General features: G+C 40.1%; 1 pseudogene; it reads right to left on the reverse strand.

Moving 5' to 3' along the window:
* LOC134209248 (uncharacterized) overlaps positions 1-19,067 on the reverse strand; it is a 38,576-nt pseudogene that overhangs the window by 2,226 nt on the left and 17,283 nt on the right.

Genomic DNA, 19,067 nt, shown 5'->3' on the forward strand with positions numbered 1-19,067 from the left:
AAGAAGAAAAAAAAGAAGAAAGATGAAAGGAAATATAAAAAGGGGAACGAAGAAAGAAAAAAAAAATGAAAGAAGCAAAAAGAAAGAACAAAGAAGAAAGGAAAAAGAAGAAAGAAAAAAGGCGAAAAAAGAAAGAAGAAAGAAGAAAGATGAAAGAAAGAAGAAAGGAGAAAGAAGAGAGAAGGAAAGAGAAAGAAGAAAGAAGAAAGAATAAAGCAGAAAAAAGAAAGAAGAAAGAAGAAAGTAGAAAGAGGAAAGTAGAAAAAAGAAAGAAGAAAGAAGAAAGAAGAAAGAATGAAGAATAAAGAAGAAATAACAAAGGAGAAAGAACAAAGAAGAAAGAATAAAGAAGAAAGAAGTAAGAAGAAAGAACTTATTAGAACAAATTTTAAAAATTTGTTCTAGGAATGAACTGCATAGCCGAAAATCTAAAATTAACACTATAGTCGAAGTCAACAACTGGAACTTTACAGATACGTATTTCCGACAATGAGATCGTCTTCTGTGTCTCTGTTTTCAACCCGACTTACTCACTTATGAGACAAGTACGAGCCGTTGAAGGTCGAAATTTGGATCTGTATAGTTACAATAAAGTTCACGAGACGAGCCAGTCTCAGGCTGAAAGATAATAAAGACAAAAAACAATAAAGTGGGTGGAATTACTGAGTAATAGTAATAACCAAGGTAGTAACTCTCTTATTGCTCGTGATTAAACCTGCTTTTATAATCAGTGATTGTAGTGTAATTGAGTGGGGTTCCTTCCATGGCATCTAAAAGCTGGACGCATGTTTTTCAAAGACGGCATTATGGACGAGACCCTTTACATCAAATTTACATCAAAAACAAACTTACCTAAGATCCACTATCCGAGACGTATGATGGCAACATATCACACGACATTCCTTCTGCCAACCTGCCGTATGAAGGGGAGGGAAGAATATCAGTATGGAAGCTGATATATCTCCACTGGCAAGGAAGGTGGTATGATTTGCTCATATGCCATCGCGTGCGGAAGGATTTTCTATCGACGAGTACTGTCTCCAAATTTCTAATATGACATCAGCACCTAGTCGAATCGGAGTTTTATTACACAGATCTGTTTTCTCATTGCGTCCGTCTCGTCGCAACCTAACGGAACTATCAATTCTATACTTGCGCCTATAATTCTATCATGAACATGTACGTTCTGAGAAGGAGGGCTCCTGTATAAATGAAGCATAAATTTCAGTTTAACTCGAGAACCAATCAGAGAATAAATCAATTTTAGGCGGAACAAAGTTTGTAGGGTCTGCTAGTCTTCTTCTTCTTCTATATATAAAATGAGTTTACATTTCCTTTGAGGCATCACAACTTACGAGCGGTATGACCGATTTGCAAGATTATCTCTCCAATTGCTTAGTCTTGGGCTCTGATGTGTTTATATAAGAAAGATTGAACATTTCGCAGGGAAATTTGAACAAATGTAAAATACTACGTTTCCATGAGTTTTTGAAGAAAACCATCAAGCTCGAATTGAAATAGATCTAGAGGCGACACTGCAATCAATTCAAACGATTTACAAGTTTGAAAAACAGGCAAGATCGGGTAAGTTTGTTTAGTTGTTAATAAATAATGTTAATAATTATGACATTTTTTTTTTTTTCAAATATGTATAACTGGATTAGAGGAAATTTTTTGAGGAATTAGGGCTTGAAATTTGGATAATGAAGGTGGTAGAAGATAAGCAACAAAAAATTAAAAAATTGAAAAACTCAACAGCTTTTTTTTTTAATTTTCTGGGAAAGTTCAATATTTTATTGTATTTCCGATAAAATTTCGAGCTCTTCCTTAAATAATGAAATGGTCAAAGTTGAAATTATGTGCAAGAGAGATATCTCCCCGGCTGGTCAGTGCGAGTTGTGAAACTTTCCTAAGATGTGATGAGGTTTCATAATGAGCTGTGTTGAACTTACAGAGAAGCTGCATTTGTTCACATGTAGGCCTCACCCACGGCATACAAAACACGGCACTAACGACCCGTATATAAACATAATTTTCACTGTAAATAATTGACGTCACTGTTATCGCTGCTAAGAACGAAGCAACCCAACGCTCTACGAGATTAAGTTTAGCTTTCTTTGCACTCGTTCATACTGTGATAGCAATCATGTCATTTTTAAAACTGTCATTTTCTTTACGAGCCTACCTTGATTCTGTATAGTGTATACCGGCACCAAAGTGACCATGTGGTTTCTATTGGGACTCTAAACAGACATGACATGACAGCGCAGATTCAATAAACTGCCTTTTAAACCTATCATTACAAGAGCAACATAAACTCCTGAAACTACACGAATTTTAAATTTAGGTAATTATTAAACCTTCCATGTCAACGAAGGTAGTGCCATCCATATTATTGGGATTTATGATAGTTCATTTGATTCTATGTTCATCGTCGACAGTATTTCACCCCTTTTCGTATTTCTGGTCATGCTTAAGCAGGTAAGTAAGTTTCCCAAGCTAATGTCAGAATATCCGAAAAAAACTTTTGCTGAATATCAGTGTTCCAAGTAGATTATAATTTTGATACTCACATCGTCGTGCCAAACCGGCAAACTGAATCAAATTTATTGTCGGATTTTTTTCCGTTGCTTTCGTAGACCAAAGGAAAATGGGATGAATTCTGACCAGTCTTGTAAAATGTCATCTGCATGTCATTTGACTAATTTGTTAATAACTTTCTTCAGAAGCCAAATTCACTTCATAGTTTTAGATGTTCTCATAACGCTTGAGTAGTGCTATATTTTTGTCCAAGGGTACACACTTTAACTATAACATTTGAGGCATTTTGACATTTTGCCTCTCCACGCTCCAGATTAAATATTTCACAACAATGTTCTTGTTAGACAAAGTTATAGCCACATTTAAGCTGTTGATAGCTAACTTATTTAAAATGTCTTGGAAAAATTATACAAACGAATGCAAACGATACACTTTTATATAACACTGATTCTGACGATTTTGCACAATGTACCGGAACGGACGGATGCAGTCGGATTTAATACAGAAATGTATAGGATATCTGAAAAATCTTGTCGTCCTGGCTGTATTGCACAATCATCATCTCCTGGAAAGTGTGCAGCAAGTACAATATAGATGCTGACTACAACACCAATTGATGAACTGAATTCTTCAACAGAAGGATGGTTCCCCTTTTGTTGGATGGTCAACTTATAACTCTCCTTTTTGGCATTCTGAAGCCTCACCTATTAAAGAGATTGTATAAAAAATTCACGAAACTGCAATTACCACGTAAACAGCGCAGGAAGCAAAGCTTTTTGGAACCACCCTATCTGGGTGGAGGTTAAGAAGGTTATGTAAAATGAACTGAAAAACAGTAAAAGCTGTTTGGTAAGGACTAAATCCTGGTCGAGCTTTTCAAACTTGAAGAGAGCAACTGCAATAATCGATCCACCAGTTATTATTCAAAAAAAAGGAAGTATGAAGGACTGCTCCACCGGCTGATCGGATGGTCTCAGTATGCCCGATATATAATAAATGGCAATATATTAGAGTGATCACAGAGGATCAAGAGTTGCAAACAAAAAATAGATTTTGCTCCACAGCGGCTCCATTTCTCTGACTTGCATCATGTTCTGAGTATCCTCTGAAAAATTTGAGCTTCATTTGGATTAACACTGATTTAGGCAATAACAAGCTGTTTTCTTCAGTTTAATTCTTTTTCTATGATTTAATTTGAGTAATTGTAATCAAAAGCTATCATATTGGTCTGTTGATTCCAACATTCAAATTCAAATCATGAAAAAAAAATTATTTCAGCACCTTTTGAAAAGTTAAGCGAGAGATTTCAGTATGATGCCATGCAAAGAAGTTTAATCGATCATGACTAAAGATTCGGAAACATGCCTTAAAAATCGATTACTAATTATTGGGGCGATTAATCAACGTGCCGTTTTAAAGTGTGCTGTTGAGTATTTCTTCAGCTATGTAGGCTTTCTTTTTTAACCTTTTAACCATACTAATTTGGCATGCAAAACTTGAAAACGGTTTGTGGTAAATCAGTTTTGAATCCAAATGAGCCTCAAAATTTTCAGGAGGGGACACTCAGAACATGATACAGAATCAGATGAGCGCTGTCAGAAGCAAAACCTGATTTTTTGACCACACTAGATCAATTCCTTCAAAACTCGGTGTATGCACAATAATTCTGAGGCGTGTTCTGGATATATATAATAGCCTGAGACTGTCTCCAAGGAGTTCTTCGTCGGTGAATACCCGAATTATGTTTTTGTGGAGGGCTGATTGACGACAGATCAGAGGTGTTTAGTCTGAGGTGATCCTTGGCAAATTCCGGAAAGCAACTTGCAGACCCAATTCCCATCTGTTCACATTGAATTCAAAGCAACGTACGATTTTTGTGAAAAGAAATGAGCTGTGTCAGATTATGTCTTGAACATGATTTTCCGGTGAAACTGATAAGGCTGATACGAGTAGCGCTTGATGGTTTGATATCAAGTATTTGAATTGCAGACGAAGTGTCAACCTTGTTTGTGACCTTGGATGTATTTGAAGCGACTGCCAGACACGGTCGCATATGTTCTGGAGTTTGTGTAGGATGACATCGACCCCATTGGAATCGATCGTACAAGGCAGTAGTGGAGGCTGCTGTCAACCTCCGACCAGGTAGATAGCAAGGATAAGCTTTTCAATCCATTAACTATATCAAGACTAATTACATGGTTGTAGAGATAGGAGGGAATTGCTTAGTTATTGGCAACGAATTTGTTTACTTTTGGCATGCTTGTACATGCGATAATGAGGGTTCACGTGAAGTGTGAGAAGCACGTACGTTGCTTACAGAATAAGGCTTCTACGGATTACGTGAGTCAGTCAAGGCTCCACAACGTGCAGAAGAAACAAAATTGGGCACTAAATTCAGATTCTATCAGTGGCCTTCCACGGGCAAAAAAGTGTGGATGTTGTAGGAAGCGAACCTGAAGAGCTTTCGGGGTTTTCGAGCGAAAATTTCTGCGTACAATACTAAGCCACAAAAATAAATATTCATATGACTTTAACATAATAGCTGGAAAAACGAGATTTTGATCCTTAAACATGACCATTTTGTAATGAGAATCAGCGATGAAAAGTGTTATGATTATTTCTGAAGGTGTATCATGTTCAAAGAAGAAAATATTATGAATTCGTATAAATATACGGTAAATCGCCTACTATCAAATAAACGAACTTGAAAAAAATGTGGTAAATAAAATATAATATTGGTCATTATAACGAATAAAGCTAACTGGCGGAGCAATGAATATGGCGAAAACAAAATTCAATAGAGAACTGGAGGACCAGAAAACGGTTGTAAATTGGATGAAAAATTAAGCTTGCCGACCAACGAGATTGGAGCTCTACAATACGCCAGGCATGTGTTATTGATTTTGCCAGAAGCTAACCACAGGTATCCAGGCGGATACCATTGGATTTACTTTTTCATCAAAATAAAAAATAATAAAAAATCTTCTGCTTGGAACTTTTTTATGTTGAGGGTCCTCTCCGAAAGTTTTCTTTTCTTATCGTTTTGTAGGGTTGAAAGCTCTAATGCAAGCATTTTCTCCGTAAGATAGTAAATAAACGAAAATAAACTTTGGTGCTCTTCTAGGTACTTTGTGAAAACTTTCATTCTTAAAGTTTTAGGAATCCTATTACAGTTAAAAATTCAAAGCCGAATTCATTTGTCTGGAATAACGAAGCGTATTCCAGATAATGAGAGAAAATAATCAGACTCTGAAATGACTGTAACAGTATTTATAGAACGTCTTTATGAGCTTGGAAATATCTTTGAAATTTTTAAATGCAGCGGGACCTTTCAACTTCTAAATTAACTCCTTTAATAAGTCAGACCACTCTGGAAACAATCTTTCCTAAAACTGCTGTGGCATAAACAAATCCCACCTCCCCAAGTGTATGCCATCAAATCTTCGGACTCGTTCTCTGGAGGGAATTCCCATCGATTTCGTTCTGGGGGATACCATGTCGGTTGGGAAATGGCTGCAGCAGTATGGCTCCTGCTTCCTCCGGCGGTGGGATAAATGTTCCTGGTGGCATTGGTCGTGGTCGAGCTTGTACTTTTGTACGTAACCGTGGTAGGGATTGGATGTGGATGGGGCGGTTCCCTTTGGATAGGTAATCCGTGCGGATCCGATAGTCGCTGTACGGGACGGGGGATCCGTAGCGATTGTTTGAAGTGTTGGTGCGTTCTTCGCGATGACACGTAGGTGTTCGGTCCTGGCGGGTACGAAGGTTGTTCCGCTGCTGGGGTGGTGCGATCGCTTTGGAAGTTAGTTGATGTGGTCCGGTCCGATGGATGCCCGATAGTAGCTGGTAGTGGAGTGCTTGGTGATCCTTTTTGTGTAGTAAATTGTTTTAGCCGTGTTAGAGGCGTGAGCTGATGATCAAGAATGGTGGGTACCGGGATACTCTTTGGACGTTGTTGGATGTGTTGATTGTTTCTGTTCTTGGACCAGAATGGTTTTGGAGCTGGGATTCACATGATGAGTTGAGACAAATTTCTTTCCCTGGATATGCAGCTTCGGGTGCGTTAGAAGTTTGGTGTGTAAGCGATCTCGTCATTGCGATAGGATAAAGTCTGATTCCGCTCGTTGTCAGAGGAAGTTCGTATGTATAGGTGCGTACCTAAAACCCATAATTCTCGTCATATCAGTTCGAAAAACAACACAAAATAATGCGTAACACAACAGTGGTGGTCACCTTCGTATTCGGCTGCGGTAGGATGCCTTCCGATAGAGGAATATTGGCCAACGCCTTGGAGGCAATGGAGCTGTGTCCACACTCGACCGTTCTGTTGCGGACGTTTCTGTGGAGCAATGTCCGAGTTTGGTGAAACGGTTCTCGCTTCGGTGTAATACTGTTCGATCGGACGGGAGTTACTGTGCGGGATCGATTGATGCCTCCGCAGATACCGCTGCTGTTCGAGCTGTAGGAAGATTTTCACCGCGGTCGAAGCATTCTCGTACGTTGGGCTTCGCTGGCGGGACCTTGATTGACGGATTTCATAGCTGCCCGGAGAGTCGAAAACCAGCTCCACGGGAAACAGGCCGTTTGCCACCGGACGATGAGTATGGTGGTTGTGGTTTTGATGATTTTTGGTGCATAGGTTCACTAAAAGGTGAAACAGCAAATGTTAGATTTCTGAATAGAGATGATAATGTCAATCAAAGTCTCTCCACTTCATCCTGAATCAACTCGGTGTAGACTTCTGTTGACCTGCAATAAGAAAATTATATAATAAAAAATAAGTGCAATGGAATAAAAAAGTAATATTTGTAGATGTTAAATCAACAGGGAAAATTCTCGCTGAGACCAGCCACTATTTGCACGAGGTTCTTAAAAATCCTGCAATTTATGTTAATTCGAAAGCTTTAAGGAGTATATTAAGGATCAGAGTTAAATTCCTTCCGAAAGAGATAGACCCTCGATAGTTATACATCAGGGTGTGTCAAATTGGACCAAGTCTCTGGAATTTTAAAATGCCTAAACCTTCAAATGAAAGTTTAGGGTAACAAAAGGTACCTGTTCTACTGACAACTCTGGGAAATGACGTTTAGGTGGTCTGACGCGTTTTAAGGAAAAGTGCATTTTTATAGGTAACATCGAAAATACCTGCATATCGGAAAGAAATTGATGAAACCCATCCATTTTATATTTTTGTATCAACTTAGGGTGGCACTTTATGGTAAAACTTTCATACCGTATGTTTTAGCTTCTATATATTTTTCACTGATGCTTTAAAATGCCCAAAAATGATGAATTTTTCTTAATATTTTTTACATGCATACCAAAACGGGTATCCATCGCATTGCTTTCGAAACTAGATATACATAGAAAGGTGGGGAATTTTATAACAAATATTTTGCTAAATTAGCAACTCCTATCTCTATCTGTTTAAGTTATTCACGATTTACTGCAGTTTGGAAAAGACTTTTTGAAATTTCGGATCATAATACCTGGATCATAAGTTTAAGCTAAAGAAACGCTCATACTTTTCCATACCAAACCAATGAGCGCTTTAATAACCAATATAGTATTCTATATGAGTTGCATAAAATTGATTTTAATATTTATTTGAGTGTTATAAATCGGAAACCCAACGTGATGGACCAGCAGTAAGCATGACTGACTACAAATTGTTCAGCGTTAGTCTCGTGAGTGCTCAAACAGATTGATGAATATGGTTTCAAATCCACCCATAGGTAGGTTCTAGCTTTCGTGACATGGTTTGCTGAAAAATGTTTCACGATAACATGGAAATTAATTGTGTTCTGACCAACTTGATTTTTTAACCAGCACGATCATGTGAAGTTAATCCGGCTGGATCATTTTGGTCCCTGATTTATCGATGCAATCAATTTATCATTGTATTCAGTATTGGTAGGCAAAAATAGTTCGTAATTAGTGTAGATTGTTCCCTATTTCCAGAGATTCCGTAGATGGTAGATGCCAAATATTTCAATATGCATTATAAAATAATAATGATAATAGTAATCTTCAGTGTAATCAGTTGTAAAAGATGATTTAATCAGCATGGTTGTACAGTTTATCCAACGAGGCTTGCTTGAATGAGATAAATACTACGAGTGCTGATAAAATCGAGCTTTTGCAAATTAGTTGCATACATACACTATTTTGCAATGGCGTAGTCAATGAGCCTCAATATGGCGTAAAATATGACAAATCGATATCAAAATGATCTAGTTGGATTTGCCTTCATATGATCGTTCTCTGCAAAAATCAAGATGGTCAGGCGAACAACTAACTTCCATGTTATCGAGAAACATTGCACAGCTCTCGCACAAACCAAATGACACGAAAACTGAACCTCACCTATGGGTAAGTTTTGAAAACCATATTCGAATCAATCTATTTGAGCACTCCACCCAGACTAACTGGAACAATTTGTAGTCAGTCTTGTTACTGGGCTGGTCCATCGTTGGGTTTCCATTATAACACTCAAATAAGTATTAAAATCAATTTGTATGCAACTCGTATGAATACTATATTGCTTATTAAAGCGCCTATTTGGTTGGTATGGAAAAGTAGGGCGTTTTTACTTTAAACATGATCCAGGTATTATGATCCGAAATTTCAAAAAGTCTTTTTTCCAAGCTGCAGTAAATCGTGAATAACTTTAAACGGATAGAGATAGAAGGTTGCTATTTTAGCAAAATATTCGTTATAAAATTTCATCTTCTTCTTGTGTGGGGCTATCTAGTTTTGAAAGTATTAATGATGGATACCCTGCCTTGATGCATTAATAAAAAATATTAAGAAAAATTCATCATTTTTGGTCATTTAAAGCATCAGTGAAAATATATATAGACCTGAAAACATGCGGTGGAATCAAAGTTTTACCATAAAGTATAGACCCTAAGTTAAATGTGTAAAAATATATAAATGGATGGGGTTTCATCGAATTTCTTTCCGATATACCGGTATTTTCGATGAAGTACTTCATAAAAATGCACTTTTTTCATAAAACGTTGTCGGGGCCAATTTCTAAACGTCATTTCCCCAGAGTTGTCGTAGAACAATTTTTCTTTGTTTTTTACTCTTGCTTTCATTTGAAGGTTGAGTTCTAAAATCCCAGGACTTCTGGTCCAATTCTTTTGGGGACACCCATTATACATCGAAATTCTACGTTTATGAAACCCCTCGATTTTCGTCAATTCTTGAATCACCAAACTGTCATAATTCAACATTTCTCAACCGATCTTTAGAAATCAGCATATCGTTGAGAAAAGGAAGAGTGTGTATCCTCAATTTGTAACTAATAGGAAACAGAAGCAGCCATATTGATCTGGATTCAGCCGCCATCTTGGATTTCTTTTTGAAAACTATTTTTCCGCTAGGTTTGCAAACCACTGATTCTTTGAATATTAATGTATCGATGGAAAGCATAACACATATTGTGCATTGTGTCCAAAATCTCATAGGTGAAGGTTTTGCCTTCTCGTACAACCAAGTTGTACCTGAAAGGGCTATCATTTCACTCCAAAATCGAACTTTCTATAGAAGCCTCTGAGACCCATAGTATTATTATATGTATATCAATCGACTCAGCCTGACTAGCTGAGCACATGTCTGTCTGTCCGTGTGTATGTATGTGTGTATGTGTGTGCACAAAAAGCTATAAAAAATCATTAGACAACTTTTCGTATAGAAATCCTTAACCAATTTTTCTCGCAACAAGCTCTTACTTCATCCGACAGGGGACAAAACCTATTGATCACTAACATTGTATTTTATAATGATCGGTCAGTTGCGTTTAAAAGATATGAAGAAATGGAACATCGGATGATATAAAACCCCATATAAGGTTGGTGTCTTAATCTAAATACGAGAAAGGCAATCTACCACAACGTAAGGTGGATTAATCTTATTTTTGCCTTTCTCGTACAACTAAGTTGAACCGAAAGGCTAGGTCCTTTCACCTGAAACGAACTTTCTTTTCATAGAAGCCTCTGAGACCCATAGTATTATATACTAATCTACTCAGCTCTGATTTATTGAAATACACGTCTGTCTGTCCGTGTATGTATGTATGTATGTGTGTGTGTATGTGTAAAGTGCACGTGCTATAAAAAACATGTTAGGACAACTTTTCGTGTAGTAATCCTTAACTGATTTTCTCAAATAAGTTTCATTCGATAGGGACAAAAGCTCTGTTGATCACTATTATTGAGTTTTTATAACGATCAGTCATTGCGTTTAAAAGTTAAGTGAAGAAAATGGAAGATCGGATCATATAAAACTCCTATATAAAGGTTGAAGTCTCAACTAAATGCGAGAAAGGCACCCACCAACGCTAGGTAGATTAATCTGGTTTTTTTTTTATCAAAAGTTATGTTCATCTTTCAAAGAATTTAACTCGGATCCTTAATATACCTGTAGATGTTCTTCCAAGAATTCTTCCGGATGTTCTTCCATGAATTCCTCTGAATGTTCATCCAGGAATTCTTCGAAAGTTATCATTTCCAGAATCTCTCCTCCGAACTTCTTCTAGAAATTATTCCGGAAATCGAGTCAAGTACGAGTACAATTAAGATATCATTCTACTATTGAGGTCGAAATACGTATCTGTCAAGATACATTTAAGTGGTGGAAATCTAATGGATTGTACAAACTTGTCTTATGACAAGTGAAGACATTCCACCAAAGTTCAGCAATAATCTTCTTAATAGTTCCTCCTATGTTCCTCCAGGGATTCCTCCTCCGGAAGTTCCTCCAGGGATTCCTCCTCCGAAGTTCCTCCAGGAATTCTTCCGGAAGTTCCTCCAGGAATGCCTCCGCAAGTTCTTCCAGGAATTCCTCCGGGAAGTTCCTCCAGGAATTCCGCCGCAAGTTCCTCCAGGAATTCCTCCGGAAGTTCCTTCCAGAAGTTCCTCCGAAAGTTCCTTCCAGGAATTTCCTCCGGAAGTTCCTGCAGTGACTTCTCCGGAAGTTCCTCTCTCCAGGATTTCCTCTGGAAGTTCCTTCAGGAATTCCTAGAAGTTCCTTCCAGGAATTTCTTCCAGGAATTCCTCAGGAAGTTCCTCCCGGAATTCCTCCAGAAGTTCCTCCAGGAATTCCCTCCGGAAGTTCCTCTGAATTCCTCCGGTTCCTCCAGGAATTCCTCCGAAGTTCCTCCAGGAATTCCTCCGAAGTTCCTCCAGGAATTCTCTCCGGAAGTTCCTCCAGGAATTCCTCCTGAAGTTCCTCCAGGAATTCCTCCGGAAGTTCCCTCCAGGAATTCCTCCTCCGGAGTTCCTCCAGGAATTCCTCCGAGGTTCCTCTTCCAGGAATTCCTCCGGAAGTTCCTTCCAGGAACTCCTCCGGAAGTTCCTTCCAGGAATTCCTCCGGAAGTTCCTCCAGGAATTCTCCGAAGTTCCTCCGGCAGGAATTCCTCCGAAGTTCCCTCCAGGAATTCCTCCGGAAGTTCTTTCAGGAATTCCTCCTGAAGTTCCTCCAGGAATTCCTCCAAAGTTCTTCCAGGAATTCCTCCGGAAGTTCCTCTCCTGAATTCCTCCTGGAAGTTCTCCTCCAGGAATTCCTCCGAGTTCTTCCAGGAATTCCTCCGGAAGTTCCCTCCAGGAATTCCTCCGGTGTTCCTCCCAGGAATTCCTCCGAGTTCCTCCAGGAATTCTCCGAAGTTCCTTCCAGGAATTCCTCCGAAGTTCTCTCCAGGAATTCCTCCGGAAGTTCTTCCAGGAATTCCTCCGGAAGTTCCCTCCAGAAATTCCTCCTGAAGTTCCTTCCAGGAGTTCCTCCGGAAGTTCCTCCAGGAGTTCCTCCGGAAGTTCTTCCTGAGTTCCTCCAGGAATTCCTCCTCCAAAAAGTTTATTCTAGAAACAGAAACATTTTTCATAGGAAGTTAATAAGAAATTGGAGAAAAACAGATTTTGAACTCCTAAACAAATTTCTGAAAAGAGATATGTTCTTTTAAAATAACAGACTGACATTTTATTTTAAATTTTATTTTGCCGCCTTTTCATCATTTCACGGCCACACATGCACATGCAAGCTTGAAACATGTTTGATTCTTGGTCGGCTTGTTCCCCAACGTGAAAATAATGCTGAAAAACTCTTAATTGAAAAACGAACTCATCTGTTTCTGGTCTCCTTTGTTTTCGATATAAAATGAGATGAAGAACCTGAATAGCAGCCCCACTTTATCACTGCTAACAGTTCTACCCAATTTTAAAATCATGGCGTTCTAGGGTTAATTTCTAGGTACCTATATCCCTTTTGCACCGATGAATCATCCAACCTGGCGTCCGTTAGAAAGCAAACATCAAGTTAGCGTTTTTACTCTTATTTCCACGACTTTTGCTGTGCAATGAATTGCACAACGTTGTTGGTGCTCTACCCCGTATGTTGGTTCTTGCTTACAGACTGTAGGTGTACCACGCGCAGCACAGCGTGGGGCCAAATTTAGAACCTGTGATGACATTGTACCACTCTTTCTGAAAACCATCCTTCCCTAGCACCGAGGATTAATCATCCGGTCGAATGACAAGAGAAAGAAACAACAACGTCTCACCGTCACGTCACGCGGACTTAGTTTCTGTATGTTTTGGAAGTTAATGGAGTAGTGTTTGTGGTTGTTCCAGGACGAGGATGATGTTACTTTTTTCCGGAAGAATAACCATCGTTAAAACTTACTTCGATCTAAACGACGAATCCTGTTCTCGTTCCAGATCGTTCGTTAAAGTGTCGAGTTGATTAATCGTTGCGCTGAGTACTACTTCACTGACCCCCTCTGTGCTCTTTTGCCGTGGGTGCCTCCACTTGCAGCCGCCATCGCCAGAGGTGCTACTGTTTTGTGTATTCGTACTTTGCCAGCTTATATACCTTTGTTCTGCTGGGAGGACGCAGGTGGGTGAACTCAGCGCAGCAACCGAAAAAATAACTGCTACTAGGCTAGAGGTGTAACGAATCAAGAAATAAGAGCAGAAATTCATTTGAATATAACTATGCAGAACGTTGCAGTACGAGTGTGGTCGAGTTCAAGTGAGATGCAGTTTACGCTGATGGTGTGTGGGATATTTCTTTCGTATCTAAACCACGTGTACTAACATTTAGATGATTTGTTGATATCATATTCTTAAGGGCAGCGTATTTATGAGCTGGACGCATTTTTTTCCCTACCGTGTGCTCTATAGTCAGTGTAACTATAGTCAATACTCATGACACATCATCGCATAAAAATGCGACTCCCACATAGTTCTTACGTACTCACCGTTTGGAAGCTAGGACTGACGGATCGTTCTCAAGCAACGGTGGTAACATTGGTGGCTTGCAAATATTGAACTTCCTGAGTTGTGGTCGAGTAGCTTCCGGGGATGAAGCTGTCCCAGTGAGCTGCCAGGGCGGGGAGATACTGGCCTGCAGGTTTTCCAGTGGTTATCTGCAAACGAAGGGATGAATAATGGCAGAAGCATAAATTGAAACCTGACGTCTAGGAGGAACGGTATACAGCAAGGTATATAAATGCAAACAAGACCATCACCAAGGCAATAGAGATAGAAAAGAAAAACATTAGTTCAAGTGGAAGTTTTCCTCGGCGTCCCTGAATTGAAGCCGTTCTTTTTTTTTTTCGCTCGTAGGGGTGAATCGAACAATGACTATTACGGCTGGGCCGTTGTATTCATTCATTGAGGGCTGGCCCTGATGAGTACTGAGCCAGACACGAAATGATTCTGTACGATGATGAAAGAATGTCACTTCGTTAGCTCCCTTGATGAAAACAATTCGCAGTATTCAGGGAGATGTGCGGATTCAATATGCTTTCTCCCTTAACGATGGCTATATGTGGAAGAATGTTTGCTTGGTCGTACATATACGTTACAGGTATTGGACCCAGCATAAAGAAACATTTAGTCTTAAGACGTTTATATTGATTGATTTCATCATCTTAATTAGTTTACCATGATTCCACTGCTGACTATAATTGAAAACTCGTACGAGTATACCAAGACGGCCTTTACTGTTGAGGTCGAAATACGTAATGCATTCTGCTCAAGATGAAGAATTAAGTGGGTAAATCTCAATGGCTATATAAACTCGTCTTAGGCCAAGTGAAGACATTCCACCAAAAGCTTCCAAATAATTCTTCTTATCAAAAGTTTTCTTGTTACACAATGTGTCATAGATGTGGAGTAAAAAGTTTCTGCATGACGGTTATTAAAATGACTAAATTTCCTGGTAGCCATTTGAAGTTCAAACCTTTTCTTTAAGGAAATGTCTTTGATGCCAACACACTATAGAATGTTCAACTGCTGATTCACACAAAACAAAAAACAGTCGATGTTTTCAATGAGGTCAGGAAAGACAGCTTTGAAAAAATTGTGTAAATACAATTCGGAATGCTTTTTATTATAAGGAGAAAACCACAACCACAGTTTTGTATCATGTTCTCACATGATACTAATTTCGTTGCTGCTCACATTTATATTTCGAGGACGTTTTCTTTCTGTTCATTTGAGAGGCTTTTGAACAAAAGAGCTTAATCGTATATTTTTTATTGCGTTTACATCTCACAGATGTGTTTGATAAAATGGGCCATTAAAAATGTGGTTAAGTGAAAGTGGTATAAGTTCTGCAAAAGGCAGAAATCTAAATTTGCAAAGAGAATCCATATGACGACGACGAAATAAATGGGAAGCGTAAATCTTTAATCCATCTGATACATAAGGCGAGAGCTGATTTGTTGAACAACGTTCAAGCTTGCAGTACGTAAAAAACAGTATGCTCTCAATTAACATATCATGTGGGGAGATAGTCCTAAGAAACTTCGTGAGGCAGTTCTAGGCGGATAAACTTCTAGTGTGTAATGCATGACTTATGACTTTCAATGTTTTACTGGATTTAAATTCAAAATCTACCAATTTCAACATTTGGGAAAATATATGTAATTAAATATATCTTTGGCATTAACATTTTCGCGGTGTGATTCGTAGATTGGGACAATAACTAGTGTTATTAACGCTTTCTCTTCTGAAATTTCTATAACATTTTTTATATTCAGACCAAGGCCGAAATGGCCTCCGTGCGGTATATAAGAATCTTCCATTTGCTCATCCATGGCTTAAGCATGTCGTCAACCACGCAGTCTACGGCATCCAGCACACGTGATTACGTGGTAAAGGCTAAGAATTCAGCTTTACGCCCTTTGTAGATGGGACAGACGTACACCTAATCCACTCCTGCGGGCAAAAACTTCCTCCTCCCAAATCTTGGTAAGCGAACCAGTGCAGCGCCTAGTAGGTGCATCACCACCGTGTTTAAATAGCGCTCCAGAAGTTGGTCAACCCTCCTCCTGGATTTCCTAAGATCCAAGCTTGCAGGAATTCATAACCTGTGCGCGCCTTCCTAGGTCCATCACCACACCGCCATCTCTTCGTCTGCCCTCCGGCATTCAGGTGTTCTTCAGAAAGCTGCCGCCACCTCTGGATCACCTCACGCCTGTTCAAAGAAGGTTCCCGTTTGCGTCCTGGCACATATCAGGTTGCAGCACGTGGCCCTTTACGTGAACGGTCTTCAACTTCTCATGGAACTTTCTCGTGTTATTAGCACGGTACAGTTGCTTCGTCTCTTCACGGTCTGGATCCTTTCTGCTGGCGCTTCTTCTTCCGGAAAATTGTTTTGGTCTGTTCCGCGCCTGTTTATATCGTGCCCTCGTTCCGTCTTCGCCAAAAGGTAAGCGGCAATCTTCGCCCATGCTGCATTCTTTTCTCTATCAACTGCTCACATTCGCCGTCATACCAGTCGTTTTCCATCCGGGGCACCGTGCCAAGTGCAGCGGTTGCGGTGCTACCAATGGCGAATCGAATTATCTCTCCAGCCATCTTCAAGAGACGCTTACGCCCAGCTGCTCTTCCGTTGGGAGTGCTACTTTCAGCTGCTGCGCGTATTCGGGGCTAGTTTTACCATCTTGTAGCCGCTCAATGTTAAGTCATGGCGTCCGACTTCGACGCGTGTTGTACACCGCCGAGAGTTTCCCTGAGCGTACGGCTACTGCAAACGATGTGCAAATGATGTAGTGGTCGAGAAGAATTTACCGTCGATTGTGAACGTGGTCGGATTTGGTTTCTTGGTTAGGTGATCTCCATGTGGCCTCTGTGGATATTTTTTGCGGGGAAAGAAGGTGCTTCTGACCATCATCTCCGCGGAGGCTGCGAAGTTTGCGGTTAGCTGGCCGTTGTCATTCGATACCGGTAGCAGACTATCCGGTCCGATGACCGGTCTATACATTTCCTCCCTCTCACTCAGTGCAGTTCGCGTCACTGATGCACGATTTTAACGTTCCGCAGTGGGCATCCATCGTATGTCTGTTCGGCCAGTGCGTAGAACGCTTCTTTCTCGTCGTCGGATCTCCTTCAAAAGTGGGCAGTGCATGCTGATGATGCCATAGTTGAAGAAACGGCCTTTAATCCTCAGTCTCGTCACATCCTGGCGCGTTGATTGGCTGCCACCCAATCACACAATGGTGCATCTAATTAGCACCTATGGAGCCGGTTCCCAGCTCGTTGGTGGTGGCACATGCAGTAGAAATGTAGCCGCTCGACGCCCACTTTTCCACACTTTCTGTCCTTATCCAGTAAATCTCCTGGGTAGCGCTGCACAAGGTCGAAGTTGGTGGGGATGTAATTCATCGTAGATCATCCATCGCAACCTGCGAAAACCTGAAGCGGGACTTGCAGTTCCATGTTCCAAGCTTCCAATCGTGATCCTCTCATCTGTCGCTCCAGGTCTTTGCCGATATTATTTAGTCACATTATCTCTTATATTGTTCGTAACTATTGGCTTCTCTGGGCGGCTTATTAATTGCAAACCTCCCGTCTCGTCGGAGGGCCCAATAGGGCTTGTAGCAAGTGTTGAGTGGCACACGGCCGCTTTAGTGGGGCTCCTACTTGGCAGTGGATACATGCAGCTGTTTATAATAATTTAATGGGCCCACTGTCAAACCCCACCACATTCCAGGCAAGCCCCCACACCTGCAGATGGCCTGGGGAGGGATCGTCACGTCTTTTGACATAGTCCCTCATGCCCCCTAAATGATTCTTAATTCCAATCCCAAACTTAAGTGGCATGGTATTGAGACGATTGAGCAAATTTTTTCAAAAACAAACATAAGAAATTCAACAATTTAAATTCATAAATTTCAAATTAACTTTAGCAAAAAAACAGTATGTATTTTTTTTATGTTTTTATTGGTATTTCATAATCTATTATATATTACGAAAGAAAAAACATGTATATGTATTTGTACTAGTCTATGTCGGTTGACGAAAATAACAAATAATAATCGAATGCAAAAGTTTCAAAGCAAATGCATGAGGATTACCTTCTGGCCACGCCCATCTTCACCGTAACTAAAGAAAAGAAGAGAGCTGTTTGATCTAACGTGGTTTGATACATTCCAAACTAAAGTCTTCTTTCTTCTTCTTATTGGCATTACATCCCACACTGGGACAGAGCCACCAGCAGCTTTAGCGTTCATTAAGCACTTCCACATGCTATTAACTGGCGAGGATTTTCAAGTCAGGTTACCATTTTTGCATCTGTATATCATGAGGCCAGCATCGATGATACCTTTTATACCCAGGAAGTCGAGAGTCTCCAATCCAGGGTATTCGCTCTAGACCGGCACCTGGAATGGAACCCCAGCCACCCTCAGCACGGTTCTAGGTTGGTAGCCGTAAAAGTGTCTTTACCGCACGGCTAAGGAGAGACTAATGTATCTGCAGTAAATAAAAGACGTCTTCATGCAGCCTTATCTGCTATGGGAGTTTACGAAAGTTCCGCAAATTGTTTCCCCGCCTGATCGATCCACATTGCTCGCCGTCAGGGTTTGCAGAAACCACCTTGAATGGATAACGAATAACGAGCAAAAGGGATTAGAAAACACAATTCCTACATGGTTCAATCAATTCAACCAGAGGAAAATTCTAACTGATGAGGCAATTGAAATGTATTAATAATAATCAAAACTAACATAGTAACTAAGGATGTAGTGTTACAGTCGGAACATTTAGTCTAAGAGATGAATGCAAAAACGAGCTTGAGCTTATGCTTGAGCTTGATTGATCGTTTCGTAGTTGCTACCCATGACCAGATCAGCTCGTTCTTTGTTAGTCAGGAAGCAAATAGATGTTTGATTGGGACTAGCACACATCTTCAATGTACAAGTACTGGTGATCTCATTTGTTAGGGTCAGCACTGGCGCCTGCCATGTCAGAATACAAGTCAATGTAGGGAAGTGGGGAGGAAATGGCTGATATAACTCACTCGCCCACTGCAAGGCGAATATACCTTCTGCGCTTGCTACTTAGATCTTACGGAATTTATTTTGGAATTTTTGAGTTATGTCTGAGAGGCAGAGGTCCGTCTTGGTTAACGAGCTGCCAATGTGATAGATAGGAGAAAGCAACTGACGGAATTCTCTAATTGGATGTAGAAACGAGCTCTATAGTTCAGCTTCAATTTAGCAGATTAATGTTAG

The sequence above is a fragment of the Armigeres subalbatus genome, chromosome 2 (genome assembly GCF_024139115.2).
Source record: "Armigeres subalbatus isolate Guangzhou_Male chromosome 2, GZ_Asu_2, whole genome shotgun sequence".
NCBI classification, from domain to species: domain Eukaryota; kingdom Metazoa; phylum Arthropoda; class Insecta; order Diptera; family Culicidae; genus Armigeres; species Armigeres subalbatus.